The sequence below is a fragment of the Lolium rigidum genome, chromosome 4, assembly GCF_022539505.1.
Source record: "Lolium rigidum isolate FL_2022 chromosome 4, APGP_CSIRO_Lrig_0.1, whole genome shotgun sequence".
Taxonomy (NCBI): domain Eukaryota; kingdom Viridiplantae; phylum Streptophyta; class Magnoliopsida; order Poales; family Poaceae; genus Lolium; species Lolium rigidum.
The window spans coordinates 99350680-99371845 of NC_061511.1; positions in this window are offsets into that span (position 1 = coordinate 99350680).

A 21166-nucleotide genomic window follows, 5' to 3' on the forward strand; every position below is an offset into this window, starting at 1 on the left:
ATGCTGATGCGCGTCTGACTATATATAGTATAAATTCAGTTTGTTTATAAAGAAAGTTCACTTTTCGACCTTCACTGTAATTCCCCTTAAGCCTCTGACCCGCTGTTAACGCCACTCTGATTTTCCTGGTCATCAATATTTGACCCACCACATCTGTTTAGAACGTATGTGGTTGCTCAGCATATGTTTTTGACACAGTTCGGTTCTTCCGCGCTTGAAGTTCAGTTGGTTGGATGAATGAAATGAGTTACCTCTAATAGATTAATACTTGTATTTGCAAAACTAATTGCAATGATTCTTAGGTGCATGATTTTAAGATGTTTGTGATGAGTTTACCTAATCCCAGGAAGTGCGCACTTATATTATATAGCAGTTCACTGTCAATGATGGCTGACAATCGACACGCAACCAACAAGAAGTCAATCTGGAAGAGTGGAGAAGTTTGGAGAAGTTGTGAACCTCATCAACGTCATGGTAGTCACCCGCGGCGAGGGCAAGTGCCTAGAGGCAGGCTTGCACAACGATGAGGTGTTATCTCGTCCCGTAGCTGATGCAAACAAACTTTGTTTATTCATGATATACCTGCTAGACTCAAATATTTATATTCATGAAAGGAAAAATAATATGCAGTAGATAAGTTAGCATTATTCAAGGGGCAGGTCACTTCCTATTTTTTGGAAGTTCATTTTTTTCTAAATAGCTCGAGTTAAAATGACATGATAAACACCCAGTTCAAAACAAAAGAATGTGGAGTTCACTTTTATATTTCTGATAAGTTCATTTGGTATAGCAGCGGGGTTCACTTCTCCTAATTCATTAAGCATACATCTTGCGTCGCACAATGTGCATTTATCTTTTGGGGAATTAGCCTTTATTTTTGTATGGCAGTTCACCTTTGTGCACTACTATTTTTGTTCTTTATTTTCTTTTGGCAAAACCATTTGCCGTTGGTTAATTAGAATTGTGTTTGACGGTGCAGTGCTTATTAACTATTGTTGTTGTGCCTTACATTTTATATCGATTTTAATACAGTGCGTCGTGCAGCTCCGGTCAATCAGTTTTATAAAAAGAAAGTAAATTAGATAATCGAAAAATCAAGAAGTTCATTTGTATTTCTTAGGAAGTTTTGCATATACATATATTTGTAATCAATAAAATAAGGCTCTATTTAGACTCTTGTACTGATGAGTTCCTGTTCTACTAAATGTCAGAAGTCCTAACAAATTATGTGATTACAGGGTAGCAGCTTGGGTGATGAATTCAACAAGACTTGTAGAGCTTGGCTGGAAGACACTATAATATTTTTGAATTAGCTCATGTATTTAGGGGAGAAGTTTTGCTATGTAGGATTCGTACTGTCTTATAGATCTTGTGTAAATAATGGTCTGCATTCATGTGTTATTTACCATTCTTGAATAAATAGTGGATTGGCCAGTTCTAGAGGTTGATTACTGGCCACTACCATGTTTGTTCTGCTACCTGGGGTCCACCTATGTAAAGCTGGAAGTTCACATTGAATGAACAAGAAGTTCACCTCGAACATGCTTGGGAATTTACATTTTTGTCAAAATTCACTTTGGTATGAGCAGCAATATACCTTCTGTCACGTGGAATTTAACCTTACTCTTTGTCAAAATTCACTTTGGTTGGGGCCAAAGGTTACTTTGTACTGAGCACAAGTTCACTTTAAAAAAACCAATTTTTTTTTGTCAAAATTAACGTTGGTCAAGATAGAAAATAACTTTTTATCGAACGAAGTTCACTTTGCGCTGCGTGGAAGTTCACCTTTTACATGACCAAAAATTTACTCTTTTCGAAATTCGCTATAACCAAGCTGGAAAATTATTTTTTTATATTACCTTTGAACGTGGAGGAAGTACGGAAATTATTATTTGTTAATATTCACTTTTAACACGGGGAAGTTCACCATAAACATACCAGAAATTTGCTTTTGTCAAACTTCACTTTGTACCGGCACGAAAGTTCACTTTGAACATGCAGGAAGTACATTTTGAGCATGCCTGAAACTTTTATACCGCGACCGGGAAGTTCACTAACAAAATATCGAGAAGTTCATTTCCATATTCGAGCAGCTCATGTACTCTATTTTTTCTGGGCGGAAATCATATGCATAGAAATCGTACGTACAACCTATAATTCTGCAAATTGACCGGCGCCACGTACAATTAGCACTAATATAACTCTACTAATACTCCAACATATCGCAATGCCACACCTAATCAATCTAGATGAGCAATTTCGAAATGTTCTTGTGTCGGCGTCATCTTCACTTTTATGTATTTCTGAAATTAAACTAAAACCATTTAGAATTTGGAAAAACATTCAACATGAAAAAGATGTGCATAATCAATATCTTTTCAACGCAATATCATTTGGAACATTCCGATAAGTGGTTCAGAAATAAGCCACAAAAACAGTTCGAAAAACCGAGCAGTTCGAAAAACGTAATCACGTATTTTGAAATCTGCTCTTAAACTATAAAGAATTTAGAAAAGTGTTCTTCATGAAAAAGGTGCGCCTAGTCAGTACCTTTCCAACGGCGTATCATACGCATCATTCCGATAAACGGTTTGAAAACTGGAACCCCAAAACTGTACAACAATAGAGAAATCCGCGAAAACGTTATTTTGTATATTTCAAATTAGTTTTAATCAATATAGAATTTGGGAAAACAATGAACAAGAAAAAGATGCGAAATTTCCGTGCGAATCCAACGGTATATTATACGCATCAATCCGATAAGCGGTTTGAAAATCATCATGAAAATACTGTCCGCACGAACATGCAATTCTGGTATTCCGTCGAGAAGTTCAGTTGTGAAACACGCGGAAGTTCAGAAAGGGTTCGAGAATAGTTATTCTCGAACCGGTTCGAGAATAGCAGACCGGCGCCCAATAGGGTTTTTGGTCAAACGAAGTCGGTTGACGCAAGCTTGAAGTGAATCGAACGGTTGATGGTGAAAAGAGAGGTGGTGGCGAACCCCCCTATTGGGCGCGCCACCATGTCTCCTTTGGGCCTCATGCCCTTCCTCATGAGGTTCAGGTGCTCCAGCTGCTCATCGTGATGAAATATTGACGTCCCCGAAATCCTAGCTCAGTTTGACACCGTATAGGTCCCTGAAAGTGGAAAATACCAGAATATGGTTTTCCTGTTCTACAGAGTTATAATCCAAATAAAGGGGATCATTGTTAAATCCCCATAAATCAATATAAAATATGGAAATAACATCAAATATGTTGCAAATATGTGGGAATATGTGTCAATAAAGTGCAAAGCTCATATATGCATTTTACATGCACCAGCGGCGCATGTGTCAAGAGTGAGATTTGTTTATCCACGTGGTGGAAGATACTCTGGGCCCACTCGGTGAGATTACATCCAAGTTAACACATGAATAGGTCATGAGGATGGAATCACATGGGAACGAGTTGAATAGCGGTAACGAGATCAAAATAGGTATGATGATACCAATGATCACATCTCTGACAAGTCTTGTGTCGAAGTAATAAAGGGAATGTGAATCAACGTTTGCGATTCAATCATACGACTATCACATCTTCGTAGAATACACATGGATCACTATTGTTCCCCAGAACACCCTAGTGATCATTTGATCGGGGAGTCGTCTCCTTCATGCCTGCATGATTCTCAAAACCGTGCAGTGGGGAAATACGCTTAAGGGTTCAACGAAACTTAAGATCATAGATACAAAAGGAAATCACATGGATAATACAACAACCCACAACAAAAATGAAGCCAATCTCCCTTCCGCCACAGGATGAGATCATAGATACAAAAGGAAATCACGGCGTACTATGTCTGCAGAAGATCAAATTAGGAGCTCCATGTATCGCATAATCAGTATTTGCCTCCGAACTGTATAATCACAAAGTGATCAATCAGCTGGATATTTTGAAAGCCCCCAGCATTGCTGCAGTTTGATGCAAGGAATAACAGTGATGAAATTCAATCAAGAGGTCAGATATACATACTTCCAGAAGGGACGTGTCTGATTATGTACTCAGTACAATCCCCGCAAATAATGGATTCCAAGTTATTAAGTTGAAATAGTTCATAGATTCAGACTTATAGGTGAAACTAAGGTCACATATCTTAACCTAGATGTGCATACCATAAACAAATGAATCCAAGGAGTGAGAGGAACTCACGAATTATGAGTCGGCAGCGAACGATGTTTGTTCCTCATTCCAGTTCAACACACACATAGGTTTCAATCCCCGCATTGACACGCCGAATCATAAGACCAAAATCGTAAGCTGGGTACTCCCCCACAAAATTGAACCACATGACAGAATCTGAAATTGGTTGACCAGTCCTCCCTCCACTTCATCACAGTTTCTGCAAACATGGTGGACCTGTACAGTCCATGTGGAGGTAGAGGGGGAGCGCCAGAAGAGGGGTTGAAGGGGCCCGGGTAAAACGGCACACGATGCACATGCGAACAGCGGAGGTAATCGTAGGTAGAACTATTGGCTGGAGCAGAGAGAGCACGGGATGATCCAAAGAGGCCGAATAGGAGAGAGGAGAGAGCACCGCTGCGACCCGAGGGGATCCTTTTGGCAGGCAGCGACAGGTCATCCTTCCACACCTCCCTTCCCGCCGCACCCTTCCAGCGACGCCGCATCTAGGTCGTTATGCGCGTCCTTCCTGCGCTGCCGCGGAACCCCATGCCACTCCACTCCCTTTGTTTCGTCCCGCCGCCGCCCCAGTACGGTGGGGATTCCCTGGGCCACCCGCCGTCATCCGCAAATCTCCGTCACCTGAAGCTCCAAGACAGCGCCAGAGGACCTCAATCTTTGGTCCCGACTTGAACTATGAAGCGACCCCGTTCGGGACGGGGCAGAGCTGCGGGTCCTCCGCCTGCTGTCGCCGGGGGCGGGACGGAGCGAGAGTCCCGCTAGGTGCTTCTACCCTGACCACTAGGCATGGGACGGGCGAGAACTCTGTCATGTGCTTCAGCCGCTAGGCGCGAGGTGGGCAAGACCTCCATTGGGTGTTGCTGCCACCGGGCGCGGGGCGGGCGACAACTCCCTGGCGAGCCAACTCGGTCGCTCCCGATCCGGTGGGTGTGCAGAGCAGGCTAAGATCCGACGCGAAAAACGCGTCGGCAACCTCAAGGCCGAGACCCAGATCGACCGCAACGGCCATGGGGTGTCCGAGCGCTATGCAAGGCCAACAACCTCGAGCGCACCCGCCTCCACCGTGACCAGGGAGAGAGAGGCGGGGTTCTGGGGATAGCGCTAGTGAGAGAGAGGAGGCCGGCGCAACACCTGTCTACCTCGGTCAGTTTGACCATAGGAAAGGGATTGAGTTCAGGGAAGGTGTGGGAGAGCTTGAGATTTTTCCAGAAACCCAATGAGCGATGCGAACGTGTCACATGTGAGGATCTTGGGCCATTGGTTCCTATTGAAGGAGTACGGGGAGGGAAACCGGATGAAGAGCGTCTGGAACCGATCTCTCACGCGCGAATTGCTCTATCAACCGGTAAACCTCAGCATTAAATCAGCAAGGAAAAAAATATCGAGACAGAAATTACGGCGAGACTTCAAGGTGAAGGCACGCGTCACCTGACGGTTGGAGATAAATTAGCGATCTACAGTGTCTAAACTAACATAAGATGTGTTGAACTGATCAGCTTTTATATAGTGTATTATGACATATCAAGAATGTTATAGGTGGTACTTGTGATTATTTAAGATAGTAAATATTCTATGGACGAATTTGAGAATCAAAACGTTAAAATGTCTATCAAGATGGACCAACACGTTTAATAAACATTAAGTCAAGATACTTTCCTAAGTTTAGATTCAGAAGAAGTTTAGAATAGAACAAGCTAAAAACGAGTTCTTACTTGTATAACAGGGCGCAGACATAAGTTGATCTCAGTGCTACAACAATGGCTATATGAGAGAAAAAGGGATGTATCACAACCCCTTATGCCTGAGTCATAAGGATCTATCATTAATGTGACCCAAGTTCTTAGCCAGAAGAACATGTTCCGAAGTGATTTCTAAGTTAATCACTGAACATAGTTTTAAGTTTTTGTTTTTCAGCTGGTGAGAACTGGGAATAGTTTTCATAAATCTATAAAGGACGGAAAAGCTTGACCGTAAGTTGCTACGCTAGTGCAAGTTGTGCTGACCTAGAAGATTGGAAATCTCGCATTGGTAAAAGGCCGTAAGTTGGAAGAAACATGGATCGACATCGAAGTGGCATGCAATGCACTGTTGATTAAATCTACATTGATAGTTTGGCCAAGAAAGTTCGACTTTCAACTGAGTGTGCTTTCCTAGTACACATGCCCATGTGAAAGTCCCTTTGATTGAACAATGTGTCATGGTGAACGAGAAGGAAAGTCTTACTCTACTACCAAACGTATAATTACAAAATTATTATTTTGATGATAGGGTAATGTCAAATGAGGTGACATCTACGATTTGCAAAGAACATTGGGATCTGAAAGGATTCGGGCAGTTAACAACTTCTTCCACAAGCAAGCATGATCAATATTACATAAGTGTATAGTGTTATGATTAGTAAATAAATGCAACTAGATTAATAGTACTCTAGTGCAAGTGAGAGACCGTTGGATATGGTGCCCTAGAGACAAATAATAAAGAGTGTTTATTATTATTATTATTATCAATAGTTCATAATAGTTTCGTACCATGCTATAATTGCATTAATCGAAAAGATTGATGCACATGTGGTATTGTAAACAAATTAGGGTCCCTAGTGAGCATACGCAAACTAGTTCATTGAGGTCAATTGATGATCGAGGTTTCCTGAAAATGGACACACACGCCATTGAAATTGGAGCCATATAATTAGGTGAATGATATGATGAACATTTTCAACATAAGTATTTCAACACAATCAAGTCACGAAATTCACGTCGCGATACTGATAGAAATGTTGTAACATAATCCTTAGACTGTGAGGCCACATCCAATCACTATCACCGGCAGCTGCTTTGACATCATCAACCGCCACACCGTACAGGGTGGTCATAAAGGTGCTTCTCAAGTATTCCAATGGGTTAAGGCATATGTGTCAAGAGCAAGATTTGTTCATCCGTGTGACGGAAGATACTCTGGGCCCACTCAGTGACTAGGTCATGAGGATGGAATCACACGGGAATGAGTTGAATGGCCTTGTCGGTAACGAGATCGAACTAGGTGATGATAGCGATGATCACATCTCGGACATGTCTTGTATCAAAGTAACAAAGGGAATGGTACTTGTCGTTGCCTATTCGACGGTACCTCGGAGGAGGGATCCTCACGAGGGGGAGAAGAAGTAGGGGCCATTGGGCGGAGTGCACACGGGACGGTGTGATACGTCTCAAACGTATCTATAATTTCTTATGTTCCATGCTAGTTTTATGACAATACTCACATGTGGCCTATCATGCTCAAGATCATCTATTTGTAATGCTACATGTTGTGTTTGTTGGGATCCGATTAATATGGAATACTATGTCAAGTTGATTATAGATCTATCATATATGTGTTGTTTATGATCTTGCATGCTCTCCGTTGCTAGTAGAGGCTCTGGCCAAGTTGATACTTGTGACTCCAAGAGGGGGTATTTATGCTCGATAGTGGGTTCATGCCTCCATTGAATGCGGGACGAGTGACGGAAAGTTCTAAGGTTGTGGATGTGCTGTTGCCACTAGGGATAAAACATCAATGCTTTGTCTAAGGATATTTGTATTGTTTACATTACGCACGGTACTTAATGCAATTGTCTGTTGTTTGCAACTTAATACTGGAAGGGGTGCGGATGCTAACCCGAAGGTGGACTTTTTAGACATAGATGCATGCTGGATAACGGTCTATGTTCTTTGTCGTAATGCCCTAAGTAAATCTCATAGTAGTCATCATGATATGTATGTGCATTGTTATGCCCTCTCTATTTGTCAATTGCCCAACTGTAATTTGTTCACCCGACATGTTATTTATCTTATTGGAGAGACACCACTAGTGAGCTGTGGACCCCGGTCCATTCTTTTACATCTGAAATACAACCTATCGCAATCATTGTTCTCTCGTTGTTCTTTGCAAGCAAACATCATTCTCCACACCATACGTTTAATTCTTTGTTTACAACAAGCCGGTGAGATTGACAACCTCACTTCGTTAAGTTGGGGCAAAGTATTTTGATTGTGTTGTGCAGGTTCCACGTTGGCGCCGGAATCCCTGGTGTTGCGCCGTACTACACTCCTTCACCAACAACCTTCACGTGGCCTTCCTCTCCTACTGGTTCGATAACCTTGGTTTCTTACTGAGGGAAAACTTGTTGCTGTACGCATCACACCTTCCTCTTGGGGTTCCCAACGGACGTGTGCTTCACGCGCCATCAAGCATTTTTCTGGCGCCGTTGCCGGGGAAATCAAGACACGCTGCAAGGGGAGTCTCTAACACCCAATATCTCTACTTTGTTTATTGTCTTCCTTTATTTATTTTCTGTCTTGTTTGCTTTCTTTATATAAAAAACTCAAAAAATTAGTTACTTGTTTTACTTTATTTATTTTGGTTTGCTTTATTACTGTTAAAATGAATACTCCTGAGAACACTAAGTTGTGTGATTTCACTAGCACCAATAATAATGATTTCATATGCACTCCTATTGCTCCACCTGCCACCACAGCAGAATTTTATGAAATTAAACCTGCTTTACTAAATCTTGTTATGAGAGAGCGATTTTCTGGTGTTAGTACTGATGATGCTGTTGCCCATCTTAATAATTTTGTTGAACTTTGTGAAATGCAAAAGTATAAGGATGTAGATGGAGACATTATAAAAATGAAATTATTTCCTTTCTCCTTAAGAGGAAGAGCTAAAGATTGGTTGCTATCTTTGCCTAAGAATAGTATTGATTCATGGACTAAATGTAAAGATGCTTTCATTGGAAGATATTATCCTCCTGCTAAAATTATATCTTTGAGAAGTAGCATTATGAATTTTAAGCAAGTGGATAATGAACATGTTGCCCAAGCATGGGAAAGAATGAAATCTTTGGTAAATAATTGCCCCACCCATGGACTAACTACTTGGATGATCATCCAAACCTTTTATGCAGGATTAAATTTTTCTTCAAGGAACCTATTGGATTCAGCTGCTGGAGGTACTTTTATTTCCATCACTTTGGGTGTTTGTGGGGACCCCGGACTAGCTGTCCGAAATACCCTGTTATGTATACCATTCACGTTCCCATGATCAGTGTGTCGTGAACACATAACCGAACTGATATCAAATTACACCATCCATTACAAAGCGGAATAAGAAAATTACAACATGGTCACATGACCAATACTTACATAATAGCCTCGAAGGGCCTAACTAAACATCAGAGTAGCATCATCACTTCAACAGCGCAGTACCCAAGTCATCTGCCATAACCCTACAGGCAACTGACTGGGAAGACGTTCCTAGCTCGCATAGACGTCGTCAACTCCTTCTTCATCTGTCGAAGTCCTCCAGGTCTGGCCAAGTAAATAGCCAGGGGACAAAGCCGTGAGTACATTTTGAATTGTACTCGCAAACCATTTACAAAGTAACATAACAAGGTACCGAGGAATAACTAGGAGGTCAAGAGGGAATGACCACTTATATAACAAGAATATGTTATGAAGAAGAGAAGAAGTGTTTTAGTGGCGTTAGCATCTCAACTTCATGGGTGAAGGAGATGAGAGAATATATCTAAGACATCACTACTTGACTTAATTTAGAAAGATCTTTCACGACATAAACACTTAGGAAGGGTAGACCCAATTTTTATCAATCCTTTTCCGACCACCTCATTGTGGTCAACAACCATTTTTCCAGTACTCCATGTACTCCAACACAAATCCCGTTTCTTTCCTTTGTCAAACATTTTCATAAACAAAACACATCAGGCTAAGCAACAGCCAATCCAACCGTCCATGACCGCGGACACGGCTATTCGAATAGATTTCACTCTGCAGAGTTTGCACACTTTCCCCACAAGATCCGATAAATCCGCCGGGATCATCCCCGGGCCATCATACGAAAGTATGTGGGTATCGGATAACCAGTCGAAGCCTTTCGCCCATTCTAATTAGCAAGAGGTCCTACCCTATGGAGTATGTACCTCCCCGGCACCGTGGCAGCTTACCTCCTTTTGAGCGTGGCTCCACCGCCAAGCCAGGAGACCCATAGTGTCTTCCGGACGGGTCAGCCCCGAAGGCCTCCCGTTATACTATTGCCCCAACTTCGACAATCCGGACTCGGGGGTAACCGTACCCTTGTATAGTTGTGCGGTGCCTCATGCTAAAGAGAACGAACGTCGAGCTAAGCCCCGTGCCCATGTTGGAGTAATGTGGTTGCGCTAGTTTGTTGTCATGGGTGAGTACTTAGGCGCCAAAGTTTTCGTAATATCCCAACCACTTTCTCATCCCCATCATTTTTACCAAATCCTTTCCTTTCTCAAATTCTCACTCGGGCATAACATTACACCCAAGGTTTTAACAAAAACTTTTACAACAAGGTAAAACCTTGAGGGTTTTCCCAACCTAAAGTTTATGTGTGAACTAAGATGTAATAGCATAATGATTGCCATCAACATGAAGGGTGTCAAAGGCATCCATACTCCAGTTGAGCATGAATGGAGATAATCAAAAAAATAGGGCAATTTTTAATGATATTATCCCAAGTGTTTACTAGAATTAGGATGTCAAAAGGCGGTGAAATGTGATTCACATACTTAGAGTAAGTACGCAAAATATCGAGAGGGGACATTACACACTTGATAGCAAGTATGTAAAAGAATCAAATTAAGCAAACCCAAGGAAACACAAGAAATCAAGAGACCAAGGATAGAAGGATCTCAACCAAAAACATGGATAATCAAGGAGTCAAAGTAAATGGCTTGCCTTGGCTTATTTGTCCCTGGACTTCTTCAACTTCATCAATATAAGAATACCAACAATATAAATAAAATCCTTGTCCGATCCACTTCTTCTTGTCCGGAATCGTTCGCATCTATCGTCGGAAAATATAAAAGGAACACAATCAAACACATTGCACCAAAAAAACAATAAGCAACAAGCATCAATCAAAAACTAACCACTCTACTAAGGCTAACATATTAAGGACATATAGATACTACAAAGCATCTAGAAGAAACGCCATTTTATTTACCTAATAAAGGTATGAGAGTACCATGCTTAGCAATTGCCTCTCTCGGTTATCACCATGGCATAAACCAAATATCCCCTGGTAGATAACATCATAAAGAGGACAAGTGCATTAGTTTGGCATCACAAACGTTCATATTATAATTTGAAACATTTTTGGAAAAGCGGGAAATCATTCTCTCTATTTTATAAAGCTTACATAACACTACACAAGAATAGGAAGTAAACAATATTCCACATCATTGGAAAACTTAAGCCAACAATAGAACTAAGGTTAAGTTGCAGAGGTTTTGTTTTGCAAGAATAAAACATTGGTTGACCAATTTTTAATGCAAAGAGGTGGTTAAGGTTTCCAAATAAACCAAAAAGTTTTGCTACAACAATCCATGTCACACATACACATTACTAACAGTAACAAAAATGCATGAACAGAGACTAACACTATTTTTCCTAGATGGCCAGTACTAATACAAGACTAACCCAATTGGATTCACTCAAAAATATTAAACCTACAAATTTAGGAATTTTTTTGAATCTGACTGTACAGAAAACAAGATCTGTAAGCCATAAATCGTAGAAAAATCCTAAAAATATGGGACCACTGGCATTTGAAAGGTATTTAAACAGAGAGGCATACACAATTGGATTTGGGTTAAAATTGTTTCTGAAACTCTCACAAATTGATAGACAAGATTACTGCATGTCTATACCATTTGCTTTACCTCTAGAGTTACATAACAGATAAAGGTTTGAAACTTGTTTGAGAAGATTAAGAAAACATTCCGTAGTCCTACAGAACTGGAATCACTCAATTAGGTTCAAAAATGGATTTTTGGTGATTTAAAAGCTAACAGCCATGTCTGCAGAACACACAGAACAAGTTTAATTCACCACAAATCGTACACGACTCATAAAAATATGAGGTCAGCTGCATCGGAAAGGTATTGAAAAGCTGGTTCTTACCCAATTTGTTTCATTCAAAAATTCGTCCTCAAGCTCCTGGTTTAATTCGACAAAGCTAGATCTGTCCAGATCTTGATCTGTGAACCATTTCAGTTTCAGGAGGTTAATCGAAGTGAAACCACCGCCAAAATAAGGTATTGAAGAGGGCTTTCACCCGCAGTTGAGTTTGCTCAATAAGATTTTGTAAAACGGAACAAATCTAACAAACAGTGAATCTGCATGTTTTCAGAACTTTATTTACCAGGGAGAATCTGTAACGAATTTGAGGATGAGACCAACGCCAAGTTGTAGATATTTTGAATACCTATCCGCGGAACTTTGAATCACTCGATTTGGATCTGCACACGAGATTTGGTGGATTTTACAAGTTCGTACCAGAATCTGAAACAGCAAGATAGCAGAAATTACTGCAGGGATTTGGACGAACTTTGCTCAAGAACTTCAGATCTGAGGATAGCTCAAGCTTCTCCATGCTTGGACCAACATGCACCTGCATCAAGATCCAATCTTAGCAATGGAGGAAGATGAAGAGGAGAGAAAACCATCTAGGGTTGGGGAGAAGAAGGAGAGGGAGGCTCTCATGGTGAGGAGGAGCTTGAGGGAGGAGGGAGCTTCATCTTGGAGTTCTTTCCATGGCCATGGACGGCCATGGGAGCTAGGTGGAGCTGCATTTTCGTGGGGGAGAGTAGGAGAAGAGTGTGAGGGAGTAGATAAGGTGGAGGAGTGAGTGGAGAGAAGAAAAATGAGAGCAAGAGGAGTGGAGGTGGCCGGCCAAGGGCCATTTATAGAGGGAGAGGGGGTTGGCTGCCTCCTTTTGATTGGCTAGGATGGGTGGCTGCCCATTTAATTGTTGGGGTAGTTGAGAGGCAAGTCTTGCAAGAGAAGAAAGTGAGGAGGAAAGTGGCTGGCCGAAATTGCCATGCCAACACAATTGGTCGGCTCCATTCTTGCCAAATACAAGTGAACAATGTGAGGGAGAGGCACAACATCCATGTGAATAGATATGTGCATGATATTGAGGAGAAAATGTCAAAGACTGACTTTGATGATGATAAAAATAGGAGTAGATACACATAGATAAAAAGGAGTATGAAGGTGACATGTGCCATGAGAATAATCTTCACCACTTTGGTTGAGACCAACTTACGATGAAGATAGTTCCCAAGGTATATTTGATGATTAGTAGCTTTTATAAGAATTCAATTTTGGAAGGATTGGGATGGACCACATGCAACAATGCATGTGCATGTCAAGGTAAACGGGATGGTGATGGTGGTTTAGACAATTATAGAGCAAGACTAAGAGACATGGTGAGTGAAGTAACCATGTACTCACAAGGATGAATATGGTGGCAGAAATCACCAATTCATGAGGTCGGGGTGATGATGGAAAAGAATAGAGGATTGAGATGGGTATGATGAGATATAACTTGTTCTTCAAATAAGAGGTAAATTGGGAGTGATTTGAAAATATCAAATGATCATCCATTTGATCAAAAAATTGGAGGATGGAGGGGATACAATGTGGTGGATCAGAGATGTGCATAAGATGTGCAAGAGTTGTCATTTGAAAAAGAGTTTAATTGAAAGGTATGGGACACACCTCAATTGTCTAGAGACAATTGGGAAAGAACCCAAGTGGAAATGGAATTTGAAAAGGTTGAGAGAAAACTAGTTGGAACATAGGAGTTCAAAATATTCTACTTGCTTTCTCAAGTTAGGTAGAGTTTTTCTCAAATGTAAAATAATCAAGAGGGAAACAAGAAATGGTATGGGTACCATAAACAAGCTTTTTGTTAAAACAAAGCAAAATAGAAATAATGTTTTATAAATCAATACTTGGTAGAAATGGGATGAAAAACAAAGCCCATTTTAGTTCCTTGTTTTCTTTGAAGAGAAATCTTGGAAAGTTTTAATAAAACTAGAAGTAGTTTTGTGATCAAAACTAGAGAAGGAAAACTGTAGGATTTTTGAGGAGGGAAACTAATTTTAGGGAGGAGTGTTCTCAAGGGTAGATGGTGGCTACAAAATGTATCCATCATTCCCACTCTTGGTTTTGTGAAGGTTAAACTTGAATAAAAACAAGAGGTAAAAGTGAAGGAAGTGATCTAGAGTTGAATCATTGGATAGGGTATAAGATCAAGTTGAATATATGTGATGCAAGGGTAGAATGAGACATGCAGGATGTGGAAATTGTAGAGGGAGATGCACAGATGAGATCCATGCATTGAGATCACCAAGTTGTGAATTAAGGATGATTGAGCTATCTTGTACCACAAAGAGAAAAATCAAGATGGCACACCCATGTTGTCATCAGGAGAGAGGTTTGATGTAGTAAGAGGGAAAACAATTCTTCCTAAGCCACACATGTGTTTTATTTGGTGAGTTGCTTGCTTAACCACTAGGGGTGTCGTTCTATGAGGTAGCTCAAGACAAAATTCAACAAGCAAATCAAGACAATTCATCTACCAACAGATCAAGGCAATTCATCATAGCAAACAGATCAAGGCAATTCACCTTAATTAGTCTATAGAAAAAGTTTTTGTTCCCCCTGATTTTTGAAATAAGGACAACTAATCAAGGTTGAAAAAGTTGGGGTGTTACAGATCTTCCACCCTTAAAATAATCTCGTCCCGAGATTACTGAGTGTAGAACTAGAGGGGTTATAAAGTTTAACCAAAGTCGGACTCCATTCTTACGTAGACGTGCCGTTGTAGAGAAAGTCGTTTGCTTCATCTTCTGGGAGACATGTTGGATTTCGGCCGATGGCGAGCTTCATGAAGAGGTTGACTACTCCATGCGGGTGTTGGATCTGTAGCTTCTTCACGATCCTGGCGGAGGTTCAAGACTGTGGGAGGGTTAGTGCACCCAACGGTGCTTGAGCAGGGCTGAAAACCTTTTTAGAGTTAGCTTGATTTTAGTGGAAGACGAAGTCTTCCACCCTTAAGATTTTTCATCGGGTTCTCGGAAAAACTCGGAGCTTACGCCTTGTAGTTACTGTCCGGGGCTTCGGAAGAAGTCATCGGTCTTCCTTGTTCAGCTGAAGAATCTTCGGGGCGACGTGCAGACCACCACTTCAAGAGGCACTCACGGTGTTAACTGAACCGTATGGGACGCGCGGCGAGTTAGAAAGTTGAAGAAACGCCTGGTTGGTACCCATATGAAGCAGCAACAGGGGTCGTCGAAGACAATCTTCAGCTTGAGGGTCAGTGCTGATTTCAGTAACAACTAAGAAGTTAGCGGGTAAACTACGCCTAAAGTCTTGAGTCTTGGAGTACCTTCAGAAGCTTCATTTGATGAGGACCAGATGAACCATGTGATGTAGCTCGGCTTTGACGCTAATGTTCTCTCATCTGGTTAGACGGTGTGTTAGGGGGGGTGGTTTTCATAAAGATACCCTCTAGGTTAGCGCGATTATATACCAAGGTTAGACCAAGTTAGTAAGTCTTCTGGTAGAGGTGCAGTCACTCTTGAAGGTAGGGGCTTCTGCTTTCTTGATGAAGTGGAGATGCTTCAGCGGATCTTGAAGGTATTGGCTTTTGCTTTGTTGGCGGTAGAGATGCTTCAGATGACCTTGAAGGTAGTCGGCGTAGATAGGGGTCTGAGTTAGTTTCCCTAATGGTTGAAAAACAACTGCTAACGGGTTTAGAGTTAGAGTCTTTCATTAATCTACCCAACTAACTAGCAGTTAACAATACATCGGCGAGGCAAACTTTAGTCCTATCATGGCATGCGACACCCATACAATCATAACCAGAGACAAAATACCACTAACAGGGGCTACTGGTATTTTTCCTAGATGCACTGAAACAAAACAAGATCAACACAATTGGAATCATTCAAAAATATTTATTTTTCAATTTTTGAGACTCAAAATACTAACCAGAAACAGTGATAAAGTTTTATTTATTAAAAAACCGTACAAAAATCCTAAAAATACAAGGTCAGTGGCATCTGAAAGATAATTTCATACTGGTTCTAGTGCAATTGGAATCACATCCATCGGAGCTACCAAACTATTTTTATTAGCAAAACAATATATCGGCGATTTCGTTTTTAATTTCTGTTTTAAATATTTCAAACAATTAAAAAGGGCGGGAACGTCTAAATAGCAAGACATACATGCACATAGCAAACAGATACAAACACTCACGTCAGCACATTAGGGAACTACAAGCAATCATCAAACCAGACATGGTACTCTAAGTACCCAGAAATTCCTAATGCGCGGGGGTAGTTCAATCAAAGCGATTGGGTTTGTCCTATCCATCCTATAGGTTTGGGGCTGGTCGCATATGTTGACGTCTTCATCTTGTTGGCATCGTCTTCAATAAGGAACCTTGTAATCGTTGGTGGTGAAGGGGCCGGGTGTTGAGTCGTTGATGTTGAGGCGGAGGAGAAAACTGTGTAGAACTTCTAGTCTCGACGTCTCGGAAACATGAGGTCTTCGAAGAGGTAACTGTTGAGGTGCTCCCGAAGTCGAGATCTTCTCGTGGCTGGCCTAAAAATTACTAGTCAAGAAACTGAGGACTTGATCCCTGACGACTGCAAAAAGTGCATGTCCACGGAGGAACAGGGTCAGCTCCTTGACAGACTTTGGTGATAACCAAAGACATGATCTTATTATTCTTTTATCTGCACACTAAGTCGGCCTCCAATCTTCAACAGCTGCTGTTGGACATACGTGAGACTTCATAAAAGGTTGATTCATCTTCGACTTCGAGTCTCCGGTCTGAGTCGGGGACATCGTCCAATATGTAGGTTTGAATTGGATGAGACAATAGAGTAAGAACTTTCAAACCCTTTTATAAAGCAGAGAGATAAGAATTTAGAAGCTTTGAATAAATAAGAGAAGTAGAAGCTACACTTCCGACTAAAGAAATAATTTGTTTCATAAATAGTTTTCCCCAAGTAATAGTTTCCTAGCTAACGTCCATGCTAACTAAGGTCTCCTACAGTCAGGATAGCTCTGATACCAGCTCTGTGGGGACCCCGGACTAGCTGTCCGAAATACCCTGTTATGTATACCATTCACGTTCCCATGATCAGTGTGTCGTGAACACATAACCGAACTGATATCAAATTACACCATCCATTACAAAGCGGAATAAGAAAATTACAACATGGTCACATGACCAATACTTACGTAATAGCCTCGAAGGGCCTAACTAAACATCGTAGTAGCATCATCACTTCAACAGACGCAGTACCCAAGTCATCTCGCCATAACCCTACGAGCAACCGGCCGGGAAGACGTTCCTAGCTCGCATAGACGTCGTCAACTCCTTCTTCATCTGTCGAAGTCCTCCAGGTCTGGCCAAGTAAATAGCCAGGGACAAAGCCGTGAGTACATTTTGAATTGTACTCGCAAACCATTTACAAAGTAACATAACAAGGTACCGAGGAATAACTAGGAGGTCAAGAGGGAATGACCACTTATATAACAAGAATATGTTATGAAGAAGAGAAGAAGTGTTTTAGTGGCGTTAGCATCTCAACTTCATGGGTGAAGGAGATGAGAGAATATATCTAAGACATCACTACTTGACTTAATTTAGAAAGATCTTTCACGACATAAACACTTAGGAAGGGTAGACCCAATTTTTATCAATCCTTTTCCGACCACCTCATTGTGGTCAACAACCATTTTTCCAAGTACTCCATGTACTCCAACACAAATCCCGTTTCTTTCCTTTGTCAAACATTTTCATAAACAAAACACATCGGGCTAAGCAACAGCCAATCCAACCGTCCATGACCGCGGACACGGCTATTCGAATAGATTTCACTCTGCAGAGTTTGCACACTTTCCCCACAAGATCTGATAAATCCGCCGGGATCATCCCCGGGCCATCATACGAAAGTATGTGGGTATCGGATAACCAGTCGAAGCCTTTCGCCCATTCTAATTAGCAAGAGGTCCTACCCTATGGAGTATGTACCTCCCCGGCACCGTGGCAGCTTACCTCCTTTTGAGCGTGGCTCCACCGCCAAGCCGGGAGACCCATAGTGTCTTCCGGACGGGTCAGCCCCGAAGGCCTCCCGTTATACTATTGCCCCAACTTCGACAATCCGGACTCGGGGGTAACCGTACCCTTGTATAGTTGTGCGGTGCCTCATGCTAAAGAGAACGAACGTCGAGCTAAGCCCCGTGCCCATGTTGGAGTAATGTGGTTGCGCTAGTTTGTTGTCATGGGTGAGTACTTAGGCGCCAAAGTTTTCGTAATATCCCAACCACTTTCTCATCCCCATCATTTTTACCAAATCCTTTCCTTTCTCAAATTCTCACTCGGGCATAACATTACACCCAAGGTTTTAACAAAAACTTTTACAACAAGGTAAAACCTTGAGGGTTTTCCCAACCTAAAGTTTATGTGTGAACTAAGATGTAATAGCATAATGATTGCCATCAACATGAAGGGTGTCAAAGGCATCCATACTCCAGTTGAGCATGAATGGAGATAATCAAAAAAATAGGGCAATTTTTAATGATATTATCCCAAGTGTTTACTAGAATTAGGATGTCAAAAGGCGGTGAAATGTGATTCACATACTTAGAGTAAGTACGCAAAATATCGAGAGGGGACATTACACACTTGATAGCAAGTATGTAAAAGAATCAAATTAAGCAAACCCAAGGAAACACAAGAAATCAAGAGACCAAGGATAGAAGGATCTCAACCAAAAACATGGATAATCAAGGAGTCAAAGTAAATGGCTTGCCTTGGCTTATTTGTCCCTGGACTTCTTCAACTTCATCAATATAAGAATACCAACAATATAAATAAAATCCTTGTCCGATCCACTTCTTCTTGTCCGGAATCGTTCGCATCTATCGTCGGAAAATATAAAAGGAACACAATCAAACACATTGCACCAAAAAAACAATAAGCAACAAGCATCAATCAAAAACTAACCACTCTACTAAGGCTAACATATTAAGGACATATAGATACTACAAAGCATCTAGAAGAAACGCCATTTTATTTACCTAATAAAGGTATGAGAGTACCATGCTTAGCAATTGCCTCTCTCGGTTATCACCATGGCATAAACCAAATATCCCCTGGTAGATAACATCATAAAGAGGACAAGTGCATTAGTTTGGCATCACAAACGTTCATATTATAATTTGAAACATTTTTGGAAAAGCGGGAAATCATTCTCTCTATTTTATAAAGCTTACATAACACTACACAAGAATAGGAAGTAAACAATATTCCACATCATTGGAAAACTTAAGCCAACAATAGAACTAAGGTTAAGTTGCAGAGGTTTTGTTTTGCAAGAATAAAACATTGGTTGACCAATTTTTAATGCAAAGAGGTGGTTAAGGTTTCCAAATAAACCAAAAAGTTTTGCTACAACAATCCATGTCACACATACACATTACTAACAGTAACAAAAATGCATGAACAGAGACTAACACTATTTTTCCTAGATGGCCAGTACTAATACAAGACTAACCCAATTGGATTCACTCAAAAATATTAAACCTACAAATTTAGGAATTTTTTTGAATCTGACTGTACAGAAAACAAGATCTGTAAGCCATAAATCGTAGAAAAATCCTAAAAATATGGGACCACTGGCATTTGAAAGGTATTTAAACAGAGAGGCATACACAATTGGATTTGGGTTAAAATTGTTTCTGAAACTCTCACAAATTGATAGACAAGATTACTGCATGTCTATACCATTTGCTTTACCTCTAGAGTTACATAACAGATAAAGGTTTGAAACTTGTTTGAGAAGATTAAGAAAACATTCCGTAGTCCTACAGAACTGGAATCACTCAATTAGGTTCAAAAATGGATTTTTGGTGATTTAAAAGCTAACAGCCATGTCTGCAGAACACACAGAACAAGTTTAATTCACCACAAATCGTACACGACTCATAAAAATATGAGGTCAGCTGCATCGGAAAGGTATTGAAAAGCTGGTTCTTACCCAATTTGTTTCATTCAAAAATTCGTCCTCAAGCTCCTGGTTTAATTCGACAAAGCTAGATCTGTCCAGATCTTGATCTGTGAACCATTTCAGTTTCAGGAGGTTAATCGAAGTGAAACCACCGCCAAAATAAGGTATTGAAGAGGGCTTTCACCCGCAGTTGAGTTTGCTCAATAAGATTTTGTAAAACGGAACAAATCTAACAAACAGTGAATCTGCATGTTTTCAGAACTTTATTTACCAGGGAGAATCTGTAACGAATTTGAGGATGAGACCAACGCCAAGTTGTAGATATTTTGAATACCTATCCGCGGAACTTTGAATCACTCGATTTGGATCTGCACACGAGATTTGGTGGATTTTACAAGTTCGTACCAGAATCTGAAACAGCAAGATAGCAGAAATTACTGCAGGGATTTGGACGAACTTTGCTCAAGAACTTCAGATCTGAGGATAGCTCAAGCTTCTCCATGCTTGGACCAACATGCACCTGCATCAAGATCCAATCTTAGCAATGGAGGAAGATGAAGAGGAGAGAAAACCATCTAGGGTTGGGGAGAAGAAGGAGAGGGAGGCTCTCATGGTGAGGAGGAGCTTGAGGGAGGAGGGAGCTTCATCTTGGAGTTCTTTCCATGGCCATGGACGGCCATGGGAGCTAGGTGGAGCTGCATTTTCGTGGGGGAGAGTAGGAGAAGAGTGTGAGGGAGTAGATAAGGTGGAGGAGTGAGTGGAGAGAAGAAAAATGAGAGCAAGAGGAGTGGAGGTGGCCGGCCAAGGGCCATTTATAGAGGGAGAGGGGGTTGGCTGCCTCCTTTTTGATTGGCTAGGATGGGTGGCTGCCCATTTAATTGTTGGGGTAGTTGAGAGGCAAGTCTTGCAAGAGAAGAAAGTGAGGAGGAAAGTGGCTGGCCGAAATTGCCATGCCAACACAATTGGTCGGCTCCATTCTTGCCAAATACAAGTGAACAATGTGAGGGAGAGGCACAACATCCATGTGAATAGATATGTGCATGATATTGAGGAGAAAATGTCAAAGACTGACTTTGATGAT